The sequence below is a fragment of the Anas platyrhynchos genome, chromosome 3, assembly GCF_047663525.1.
Source record: "Anas platyrhynchos isolate ZD024472 breed Pekin duck chromosome 3, IASCAAS_PekinDuck_T2T, whole genome shotgun sequence".
NCBI lineage: Eukaryota > Metazoa > Chordata > Aves > Anseriformes > Anatidae > Anas > Anas platyrhynchos.
In genome coordinates this window covers 75,350,928-75,363,654 of record NC_092589.1, presented here as the reverse complement: position 1 = coordinate 75,363,654, position 12,727 = coordinate 75,350,928, and the positions used below count along the sequence as shown (strand labels likewise).

At 36.6% G+C, this 12,727-nt stretch overlaps 1 long non-coding RNA gene across 3 annotated transcripts in view; it reads right to left on the bottom strand.

The window, feature by feature from the left end:
• The window catches only part of LOC106019880 (uncharacterized), a 187,607-nt gene that overhangs the window by 125,853 nt on the left and 49,027 nt on the right, over positions 1 to 12,727 (bottom strand). The window contains exons 1-2 of one of the 3 annotated variants that reach the window (XR_011808447.1): positions 8,632 to 8,756; positions 6,534 to 6,632 (exon numbers count right to left, since the gene is read on the bottom strand). The exons of the other annotated variants lie outside the window; for them this stretch is intronic. This is a non-coding gene — a long non-coding RNA (uncharacterized lncRNA). Of the gene's footprint in view, positions 1 to 6,533; positions 6,633 to 8,631; positions 8,757 to 12,727 lie in introns of those variants that run through there. 3 annotated transcript variants of the gene reach the window in all.

The following is a 12,727-nucleotide window of genomic DNA, read 5'->3' as shown; positions in this document are numbered from 1 at the left end:
CAAAAAAAAAAAAAAAAAAAAAAAGCCATGGAACACTAAAGGTTAATCATTTTGAAGTCTTGGAGAGATTATAACCATAAACAACCCATTTAATTCACTAACTACAATGAATACTTTCTGATTAACAAATCAGTTAGCTCAAAATACAAAACGTTTTAATTTTAAAATGTTCCCAGTCTATTTAAAATAATTTTATTGCATTAATAAAGGGATTTAAAAGATGCGATTTCTGCAATTAAATAGAATTCCAATTTAAGAAAATTTCCATTTCCATCCACAGCAATTTAACACAAAGATTAATAAAAATATCAGACAATAAATAATAAATTAGACAGTTTAATGATAAAATGGTAAACTAAGGAGTAGCACTGCATAGGTTTAACATGTAGTTTACATTTATTTGCAAATCAACATGTCTCTATAGTTATCAACAAAAAAAAAAAATCAAGTATTTCTGAGGAAAATTATTTGAAAGTATAAAAATGGTGCAAGACTAAAACCATTAATTAGTTCAGTCAAGATTTCTTGCCTTGTGATAGAAACTGTAGTTAAAATCACATATTAATATTAATAATATTAATAATATATAACCTACAATAATACTATATACGCTATTTTTAAGTAAGACTACTGAATCTTGCTTGCTTTTCAAGTTTCTTCAGCTCAAATTGAACCTAACAGGCAAATTCTTAACATCATGCCCATGTGCTTGTCACAAATTAAACAGACCATGACAAACATCACATCAATACAATGGCCAAGAAACACTGGACAGTATCTAATAGGGAAAAAATAATGGTAGGGTTGTACCAGAGCTACAAAAGTCCTCAAAATAAAGAGAAGGCTGTAGAGGTGCTCCTTCACCATGGGATGCCAAATGAGCACTGCAACCACAGGTGATATGACAGGGGAAGAAGAGTTGAGCTCCTCAGCTTCATTGACAAGCCCAGTTCTGATGAGCACTCCACAAGAATAAGGACATGTATTTACTTTGTAAATATATCAGAACAACTACATTAACAACATTTTTCAACTGCAATATTATCAAATCCAGTAGTCTAAATGACTAAAAGACTCTAGGTCCTCATTCTGGCATTCTACATGATCTCTGTGAAACCTTGGGAAAGAATGACCAGTTCCACTTCATTCAATTAGGGTACAGTTATAAAGACTGGCAATATCTCTGCCCTGTGATGAAAAAGGATACCATCCAGCTTTAGCCATCTAATTTAAACAATTATTCTCTCTACAATCTTGCAATGGCCAACAGAGAGAGAAACAGTGTGTTGTTTTTTTTTTTTTCTCCCGGAGGTGACTCAGACCATGTAAATCAGAGCTCTCTGAAGAGCCTGACAATAGGAAGAGTTTGGGTAATAGGCTGATCATATCCGCTGCCTAAGACTGGATGATGTGAACACGTCCTTAAATCTTTTCAGATTGATTCAGCTGCTCATTATGAGCCTATTGTACATGAACAATTTAAAGTGTAAAACTTGGTTTGGTTTGAAACATTTCCCTTTCCTGCTATCTGGAAAAAAATAGTATGATTTACTTCATATATTTAAATAGGATTCTTTGTAACCCAAAGGCTGCTGAAAAGATTCTGCTGAATCCAAATACTCTCTCATGCATGGAAAGCTATGTCATAAAGGTGAATGTTACAGGAATTAATGAAAGTATAAAAACAGAATTTTATAACAGAACCTGATCTGAAACCTTCCAATGACCTCTCTGCAAAGCATTAGCTTCAAGCCCTATTCAGATATAACTCTATTTAAACACATACTGAGCATAAGCATCTTTGGGAGTTGAATTATTGGGCCTGACAAATTTGTAGGAGATTATAAGCATATGGATAAAGACAACCTGAGAATATGTAACTACTACAGCTAAGTGCATTCAGAAGTCTTTCTGTCAAGTATTATATTACAATCCCTTTACTTTTTTTCAATAACTTTCTTAAGAGGAAACAGTATTTTAATTATCTGCAATATTCAATCTCTGAGAAAATTTAGTATATTGCAATATTAACATTATAAGTTCAGGATCTCGTCATCCTCAAGATCACTGTCAGTTTGGTCAGCTTAGTTTAGTCAGTGCTATTTTCTGTCCTTCTCATAGTCTGCACCACAAGAAAGAGATGAAAAGATTCTGATGCTTTTTAGACTCTGTGGAAGATTACTTTCTCCTCTGTCTTATCCTTTATCACAAAGTTTAATGGCCTGATACTATTGTCCATGTTTGAATACTAAGCAATAGGCATGTTTTGTCAAAGACACTTACCTAATGTAATAAATAAATAGTAAAAAGAGTACATTATGGATTTTCAGTGTAGGATTCTGATGGTTCTCAAAATATTTATATATATTGTATCAAAACCAGTAGTCTGAACTTTGCATTAGCAATAATCTAGGAATTTTGTTATATATTTAGTGATGGTAATCATGTAGCAAAGTATTCTTGGAGATCAAAAATAACCCAGATTTACTAAATTCATTAAAACCCAGTGCTAGCATGTGTTGAGTTACTCCTGATGGGCACCAGCTTCCCTTTACATTATGAAAAAGAACTTATTTAATAGCCTTCTAAGCTTTACACAACATTGGAAAATTTTAATTTTCCATTTTAATTATATTTGTTGCTACATTTTAATTATATGTGTTGCTCGTTCGTATTTTTTTTTCTTTTTTTTTTTTTTCATAAAAATCCAGTAAGATTGTAAATACAAAACAAACAAACTGAAGAAAGAAATTTGGACTAAACTGTGACAAGACCAAATAGTTCACATGAATTTGGTTGCAAGTTATTGTAAAGTCAGATAATCTGAATTTCTATTATACACAGAAAATAGGGTAGTAGAAGTTCTAATTAACTGGAGGGCTAATAGAGAGAGTATAAAATCTGAAATTTGATAGTACATCAGATATACTTTCTGATGATAAATCTGTTTCCAAAATGAAACTAAGCAGAACTCAAAGTCATATATAATTTGTAATACTGTACATTAATCAATTTTAAATAAAATATTCTTATTTGCGAAACACAGAAAATATATAAACTATAGTGTTGTCTCAAACTGAAGCAATCACTCTCTTGAAAAGAATTATTGTTTTATTTATGCTCTGCAAAAATACAAGTGAAGTCACTTGCTGTCTCTCCCTCAATCTCTCTCTCTCTCAAAATATTTAAGATTTGATAATACAGTCATCCAGCATGGCATTTTTCCCTTCTGAAATAACACCTTTGCCAGTTGGAAGGACAGAAATAGGGGAGGAACAGAAGGGGAATCACCTGAGAACAGCACTTAAAGACAGAGAAAAGGAGGGTAAAATGTCATCCAAAAATACCAAAACCAAACAGTAAATCTCAGGTGCATGTTGGGGTGAATGGAACAGATGAACAGAGGAGAGGATCTCTGAAGGAGGGAATAGATATTTTTTGCTGAAACTTTAATTTCCTCTAATTTAAAACTACACACATTTCCAGGGATATTTATTTCCTGTCCATCTCAAACCCCACCATGTTTCAATTCAGAATAATTTCAAAGTTCAGAAGGTTTAGGACAGATTTTCCAAACGCACAGATCTTCCCAAGGAAGCCCTTTCACAGCTAAGGGGCTCAGCTCATCATACACTTCAAAGATCCTCTGTCCAGAGTTGATCATAATGCTTGGCCACAGGTATGGAAAGAGAACTGCAAGTCCTCAGAATACTGTTTTCAGAAATAACTAAGGACATACAAAGTGTTTTCAGTGCACAACTTGAGAAGCCCTGACAGTGTTTACTTTTCAGAAAATAACATTTTCTTGCTTTGTTGGGTGCAAGTAAAAACTACACGCCTAAAATCATAAAATGTTTCTGATATCTTGTTCTACTTCACCCCACTCAAACAGGCTAGCATGAGATTACATCACATCCCACACCTCGAAGCTTAAGCAAGCAGTCACTGCAAAGTCTGGTGTCCCAATGAAGCAAAACTTCACTCACCACTTTATCAGGAGAGAGAGTATTGAAAGGAATCCGTAATGAAAGGATAACTCAGGTACATTCTTTGCAGAAATGTGATAACAAATCGCTTCACTAAGCACAGAGGGTTTTGTATTAATGACAGACAGGTGATGAAATTCTCATGCACTAATACAAGGTTATATTTTTATATCACCATCCAATGCTATTATTTGGAAGATTTCTAATAAAATAATATGGTTTTCAGTCATCTAACTGGATATAATTATTGATCACACAATGTCATTCAAACCTGTTCACCATATCAAATCCACTAATTATGTCCAGTAGTATATAGAGTCATATGATAGTTCTTAAATGCAAAGTGTGTTTGTGTGTATGAATAAGCAAACAGAGGAGAGAGAGGGGCCAGAAAGAGTATGTCACATAAGCATATCATTATAAAAAGGATATCTTATTATTTGGCTTGATCTGATTATTTGTGCTTAAAAACCTCAACTGTTCTGCATTTATAGAAATCCAAACAAAGTGGTGTAAAGTGACATTGAACAGGCCTGAAAGCCATCTACTCAGTTCATACTCTCATGGCAATGTTTTATAAAATGTTGAGTTTCATCAGCCCCTGAATTGAAAAGATCGATTTGCTTGTCATGTTGAATAGAGTCTCAAAGAAGTCTAAGGAACAATTGACCCTGAGCAGAGCTGCAACAAAGTCTTCTGGGCATCAAGCAGAAGGCAGCTCAAGATTTCCAAGATAACTCAAATTGTCTCAGTTATGAAAAACAGCAACATAGCTCACTGTGGACTGAAAGGCTCGAGAGGATTTTCATAATTAAGACTAAAAGCTTCTTTAAAAGCTGTGTTTGCATAAATACAGTTAAATCTCCACTTGCACATGCTTGACAGAAAAAAAAATACAGATTTGTTTTCATATTCATTCTTACTTTCACTTTTAATACAATTCTTCAAACATCATGTTAATGAATGAAAGAGGCGGAAAAATGAATTGGTGCTGACTTCTCATGGTGGGTGTGCCAGCATTCACGACGCATAGTCACATATCTCAGGCTGCAACAGTCATAGCGATGGAAGCATCCTATGGGTTGTCCCTGAGGGGTGTAGTGAGATCCTATGTCACACAAGCTGATGGTCCTGATGCAATATTTTATTTATTTATTTATTTATTTATTTATTTATTTTCATGTGAAGAGGAACATTCTCTTAAAACTAAGTTGCTTTTAGACTTGAAATTCCAGATTCTGATGATTTTAGATCAGGGAGAAGATGGATAACCAAAGAAAAGCCACTTGATTATAGTTCAGGTATTGCTTTTCAAAAGGCAATGGGTGATTTAGACTTAATGGATTATTGAAATAAAGTAAGTAGAGGAGTACTGCTCGAGATATAAAAGGCAGTTGCTCCTGTGGACCAGGCACTGCTTCACATAGGTTACTAAGAAGCAGGAAATGCCTGTCTCAGCTGTTGACTGATATTGCAGTTGCCCATCACTGTGTGCCTAAAACACTTTAACTGTTCATTAAGTCCATTAAACTCAGGAGGTGAGGTGATGGTTGTGTGAACCTAACTCTAATGTAAATAGAACATGCAAGTCACATGCATCTATTTTCAGACCATTATTTCAAATCTGGCTAATGAAGAACAAGTGCTTTTACACCAGTGCATTCCAAGGTTGAGCTGTTTTATAGTGTGCAAACCCAATCACCTCAACTGGCTGCATTCCCACAGGCAAGGCAAAAGCTAGCCATTAAATTGCTGTATAAAGTGATAGTGTGACTTCTGGCAATGTTCAAATTAAGGTTGTGTCAGCAATAGCCTTTCCATTACAAACCCCCATTTTTCAGGGGCTTTTATGCCTTGAGATAAATTCCACCTGTAATTCTTCATTCAGCGCCTCAACTCAATGGTGAAGTTTTTGCATCCATCACATTGCCTTTTTTTTCTTACTGATTCACTTTCTGCACTAAACACAAAATATTATAGAAGAGGTGCAGTTAAAGAATGGCTGCAATTGGAACAAGTGGAGCTTCTTTCATTTCTCAGGTGCTGAAGAAGAAATGGGATAAGGCCTCAAACGTCCTGCTGGCAACACTTCCCTTTTCACCTGAGGCTAGCTAGCATGCATCAGCTATTCTAAACTAAAAACACAGACAAGACAAAGTCTGTACCCTTGTGCAAAGTTACCTTCTGCATTGCCTTCCCTGTATTTTTACCTCAGGCTACTTGAAATACATAGTACCCCGAGGTAAAACGCAGCTTTTGTAGTAACAAAGACAAGCCTTATCAAGTATCCCAATCCTGCTAAACATTAGAAATGGGTTTGTTACAGAAGAGGCATTAATGACCTCAAGAGCCATGCATGTAAAAAATATCACCACCTTCATAAGAATGAATGGCTTTATTGTCATATTTTGCCTTATGCCCAACCTCACAGACAGCTCAGGCCTTTTAGCATGCAGAGCAGCTAGCTGCCTGTAAAAGCTGGCAGGTGCTGGGGCCCACCTGCAACAGTACAATAGTTTTCTTGCTTCAATTGAGGTGATCTGTTACCTTGTCTGAGCACACGCTGTAACATCCTTAGATGGTGGTTCGTTAAAACTCAGCACTGGGGTTGGTGACTAAGATGTCTTTTATATAACAAAATGTAAACTGGAAAAAAAAAAGAATAATAAATAAATAAATAAATAAATACAATAAACAAAAAAAGCTTGAAGCTGATCAGAGGAGAAAAAAATCTCTACCTCTCCTATTAGCTGCATGCACGTATCCAACCATCCCAGCTGTAGCACCCGTGGTGCTTCCAGAACTGCTTCCCCTTGACCCAAAACCCATGGGGCCAGGTCCAGATACAAAAACCACACAGTTTCCTTTGCCATGTTAACCAAGCTGCCATGCCCCATAAAAAGCCCTGCAAACACTGTGACACTGGAGTAAGGACACAGCAAGTGTGCACTGCTCCTGACTCACCGGGAACCTAAACGATGATGCGGGTGGGAGGACTGTAAGCATAAGAGCCAGCATCTTCCAGCCCCAGCCCTTTCAATAGCTTGTGGCTTGCCTGTTCAAACAACCTCATCAAAGTTAAGGAGAGAGCTACTGGAGAATTTTCTGTCCACATTTTTTTTATCAGAAAATGTGGTCACTGAATTACATTTCCAGTAAGTGATATTTTAAATTTGACAGCACTGTTGTGTTTTTTTTTCCTCCATCAGAAAATTCAACCACCATATTTTGCTCCGGGTGGTAATGACTCTGATATAAACACTTCAGTTCTGTTTTGAAGCCGAGGCTTGACATCTGTATACAGCTTTATACAGCCAAGTCCTACCACCCTGTATATTCTAGCACTGATCTCGGTTTCTCATGTTAAAACCTTTTCATTTGCTATAAATAAATATTTCTGGAGCACAGACTTGAAAGTCTGGCCCAATGAGTGCAAAAAAAATTATTCAGAGAGAAGCAACTCCAGCAGACAAGAAAGCGTCTGTAGCCAAGAGGTTTGTACTGAGGAGGAATTGAAAAGAGGAAAGCAGAGACCAAACAGATTCGTTCAACATTTGTCTGTGCCGACTGTTGCTGAACTTTGACTGCAGAGTTAGCATTGCCCAGCAAAGAGAGAGACCCTCCAGCCTCTTATAAATCAATGACTTGAGCATTCCAGCATTTATTCTTGTGTGCTGTGTACAGTTGTTTTCTTATGTCCTCTGGTGCTACAGCCTCACGCTTTGCCATTCTGAAAGATGCTGTAAAATGCTACTTTCCCTTTTAATTATTTCAATTATTTTAGGGTGGCATCAGCAACATTCAAGACACATTTAAATGAGATTTCTCATTGTGAACAGAACGAGTGTTTAGTGGGAGCTCAGCACGGTAAACAAATACTCTGACCTTGAAAATTTTCAAAGCCAATGGATACAAGAGTGAATACAAATATTTATTTATATGAAAATTTACTGCACTTGGCTTTATCATTCTGAGTTACCCACATTTCAATTTTCCTAAATATGCTCAGAAACCATGCTTTGTGACAGAAAGGAGAACGGTGGATATTGTTGCCATGGAAACAAAAGCATTTTTCTTCTGCTCCAAAAATGTTGTCTATTAGAGACCAGCGAGGGAAAAAAACATATGTATATAATTAATTTTACTCTCTGTCATGTTTTTCTGATTTCAAAAGATTGTTTCTGATAAGGCTTTCAGAAACAGGGACACTTAACCACACTGGGAATCTTTACAGGCAATGGGGTGCACCATTGCTAATGTAGTGAAGCGAAGGTGCTTTTCTCCTTGCTATCCCCATGCTTCAGTGGGAATTTTATTTCCTCGCTTGCTGTTGTATTGGATAAGACATTCAGATAGGAGCTAGATCTGCATTTTATATTTGGGGCTTAGAGCTATTGCCTCTTGATGTATTGCTGTTAACCGGCCAAATAAAAATGAGAGAGATTTTTTATGAGCAGACAGTTTGTTAAAATGCGGGTGATCACTGCTTATTCCCTAAAAGCTTTGCCAGCTTATTCTTTCTCAGACTATGCTTCTTCCTTTGTTCTACATAAATATGACCATGGACTTTATTCCTTGGGGAAAAGCTATCATTTTCTTGAAAGATGCTGTGAGTTTTGGCATTCAAAAAAAATTAGTATTTTACCATCAGACCGGACACATCTACAATCCTCTTCGTATACAGCTACATGCAAAAAAGCACTTAAGCACGATCTCCATTTGGATACCAGTCTGGTCATCTTGACATTGTGCAAGAAAAGAATTATTAGGATTTTTTGTTTAATCAATTAATATGCATATTCTTATGAAAGTTTTTGCTTTGACCTCACAGCTGTGCATATGATGTGCTTCATTGCTGATGGAGATGCATATTGGAATACTCAAATATCTTCTACTGTTTCATCTTCCTCACTTTTGGAAGTAGGAGATACTTTGTGCTTCTCTTGTATTCCAGTACATCATAGGTAATTATGTGATTTCTTATTAGCTTTTTTGTTGATTAGAGCTTATTTGGTGCAGTTACTTCTGATTCTGCAACACATGCTACATCATCCCTTTGATTTTTTTCCTAATTAATTGAAGAGTCTGATGATCTACTTCCAACTAGTTTTTAAGTACCCTCAATTATTTTTTGTTTGGGAATTGATTTAGAGTTGAAACATGTCTCAACTAATTGCAAGACATAACACCACAAAACTGTATGAATTAACAAATATTAATGCATACTTAACAACTATCCTAGATAACAATATTTGTACACAGACACAGAGGATGCTGCTACAGGCAGAAACAATGCAGTATATTAGGTCTGTATTTATCTAGTAAATTTAAAGCAGGATAAGGGATATATTTCTTTCAGACTAACTTCAGCATCTGCTATGATAGGAGGAGTTTCTAACAGATTATTGTGCCAACAGAGGTATTGCTTTTAGCTACCATTACCCACATAACATTCAACATGAAGCATTTCTCCAAATGCTTTGATTATTGTATCCACCTTCAAAAATAAATAAATAAATAAATAAAAATAGACCATATACTTTTAATTTCTCCTGTTTGTGATTCAAATTACATTTTATAGATTTGCAAAGTTATCCAAAGAAACATTAAGTGGTGCTATTTTTCAGTGTCTTCCATCCATGAAGCTATGTTGTAGTATCAAAAATTCAGTTGTACAGACATCAGAAAACAAAATAAATAAAGAGGGGAAGGATAAAAATCCAGCTTTGACCTTAGATGGTTTTAAAACCTACTCAGAATATTGTACCTTCATCAATGATTAAAAGTCACTCCCTTTTAAAATGTATGAAGCTCTTACATCTGAATGACTGTTACTACCTCACACTGGAAAAACAATGATAAGAATGTGGAACCCATTCAGACAACTAAAAACAGCCCAAATGTAAACCTTTCCTTTCCCCAACTCCTTGAAAGAGGTTGGCATCCTGAAATGCCGAGGGCTTAGATTTCCCAAAATAATGAATGCTGGCAGATGCTTGGCTAGCATTGACACTTCAGGAAAACATCACTCTAGGTGGATAGGTGCTCTGAAAACTGGGCACTTTTACAAAATTTAAAAGAATGTACTCAAATCCCAGGGTGCCCAAAATTATGGATTTGAATTAATAACATACATTTTGCCTCTTTTTTAGGTCTCTCATTCTTTACTTCTTGCATGTCTTTTCTTCACTACTCTGAAACCAGAAAAATGAAAAACAAACAACAACAACTATGGGACTAGAATAAGATGCGTATATATGTATATTGGTTGTATATATCCAGTCAGCATATTAATTTTTATATGCTGTTTTGATTGCATCCTTTCATTTTTGTCATTACTGGTTGAAGACATTCCATAGGGTTTACTTGTGTTTGTTCTGTTGTTTTTGCACATAGCAGAGACTCTGTTAGTGGAAAATACCACTTTCAGGCTGCCCCATTTAAACAAATCCTGTCTGCCTACCAAGAGACTTCATTTGGTCTAGTGAGAGAGATAGGAGTGAATTAAAGAACAAACATTCTTTACAATAGGGAAAGCCATAACTGTTTCTGCTCCATGTCTTTAAACAAAAATAGGGTCTCTATTTTCTGCCTCTAGGAAGGATGAAGAGGGAGCACAGAAGTCCTGAGAGCTCTAGGTCCATGGATCATCCCAGATGATTGAAAGAAAGGATATTGCAACTTTTTGGCCTTGTTCTATGCTTTTCAGCAGCAGGGAGTAAGTCTTACAGACATTTCTTAAAAAAAAAAAAACTATGACAATTTGCCTTGACTGTCATAATCTCCAATGATTCAAACCACAAATTAGATAGAAAGTAAAATAATATTCAGGTACCATGAACTTGCAGCAGCCTGCACTGGAAGGAACATTTAAAGCAGCTGGGTCTCACCTCCCAGCATGGGATCTTTGGCTGCTTTTCCATACTCTGAAAAGGTGTATCACTGAGCCAACTAGAGCAGCCTTTTGGCCATCTCAAGCCAGCTCACCCCCGGGGAGTTGGTGAGCTCCCTGGCCGGTCAAACCAGCATCAGGCTGGTGCCCGATGCAGATAGGGCACATAGATAGGGCAGAAGCAACTGCCAGAGGGATTGCAGTTGCCAGAGCTTAGCTCTATCACACAGAAAAGGAAAAATCAGGGCATTTTTATGTTTTCATTGAAACACGCTTTGTATAGGGGCATCTAGCATCTGGGGCTGGCTGTCTCCTAGTGATGACCACACTAGCTAGCTTCAGTGAAGCTGTGAAAGCAGGGAAGCTTTTCTCACTGGGTAAGCTGACGATACTAGCCATCTGCATGCTCTCCTTGTGTGCACAGTTTAAGCACTTTCTAATCATATTGTAGAGAAGAGCAGAGATTGCGTGTGGTTTTATTCACAGGGACAATGTTATCAGTCTGTGGGAATGCACTGCAGAGTGAAAGCTGCAATAGGATGTAGAGATTTCTGAGCTAACTTTAAACAAGGAGCTTGGGTATCAGAAGCAGCCTGGTGTGGCAGCCCAGAGCTCAGTGCAGCCTAATATAATCTGTTTAATTGTGTGTAGCTTGCATGGAAAGCAAAACGAGATTTTATCAGATATATCTAAATGCTTCTTAATAACCTGTGCTTTCATCAGTGTTTTCACTACACCTTGTTCTTTGTGAGCAGTACTTAGCAGTTTATAGCCCTTCAGAGAGAGGACTGACTGCAGCTGTGAAGCAAAGAGAGCAGTAACTCTACTTTTTTTCTCTTTAAATATTCAGTCTGCAGACATCCCCTGCTCAGTGCTCTCTGGAAAGGAGCATCAGGCATTTTGCAGGAGATGGAACAAACCTGGAAGAATTCATGGGGCTGATTTCTAAGGTGTAGATCCAAGCACAGGAAAGAAAATGGCAATCATAATCAAAATGAAATAAAAAATTAGAAGAAAAGAGAGATCTCTTCAATAGATGTTAGAGAAATAAAATATGTGTTTTCACAGGACCTGTTGGGGATGAGGTTACAAACGCAATAGCTGTGTTATACCCCCTGCAGGTATATCTGTAAACAAATGTGGGAAAACACCAAAACATGAACAAAATGACACTCATCACAGTTCTTGCATTTGATGTTTAAGTTATTACATCCATCTTTCTTGCTAATATGCAGTCCAAACAACTTTATCTAGACCCAGAAATCCCACTGACATTTGGGTGGAACATGACCAGTCATTTGCCACTGCAAATTGCAGAGTACTAATGGTTGAAGATACTATGTTATTCCATCTGTAATTACTATATAATTTGCAGCATTACAAGAAGATTGTAGTGTAGAAGACAGAAATGAGTGTCTAGTGCCTATTCTGTAATAACATGGAATCTTCTGTGTAGGTTCTTGGTCAAATTTTACCCTATAATTATACAGCTTTTTACATAGTAGCTTGTCTGCACCCAGTAACATAAAGAAGAAACCAATAGCAAGGACTGATACGGGTATACTGAAAGCACAAACTTCTCAAAAGCTCTTCTCTAACACTCTCTGCTAAATTTCTAATACTTTTCAAACTATTTGTTTCAATTTGCATATTTTAAAAATAATCCACTAACGCCTGAAGATTTAAAGGGGATTGACCTAGATGGGCCTCAGCCTCTTTCTGTTCTAAAGTTTCTTAAAAGGATAATAGTGCTATTCTGAGAGCCGGAAAATGTATCGGTCTCATAGCCTGTGAAGAAAAATGCCTAAACTAAGTATCTTGTCTACTTTTATTTCCTTGTTTTCTCAAT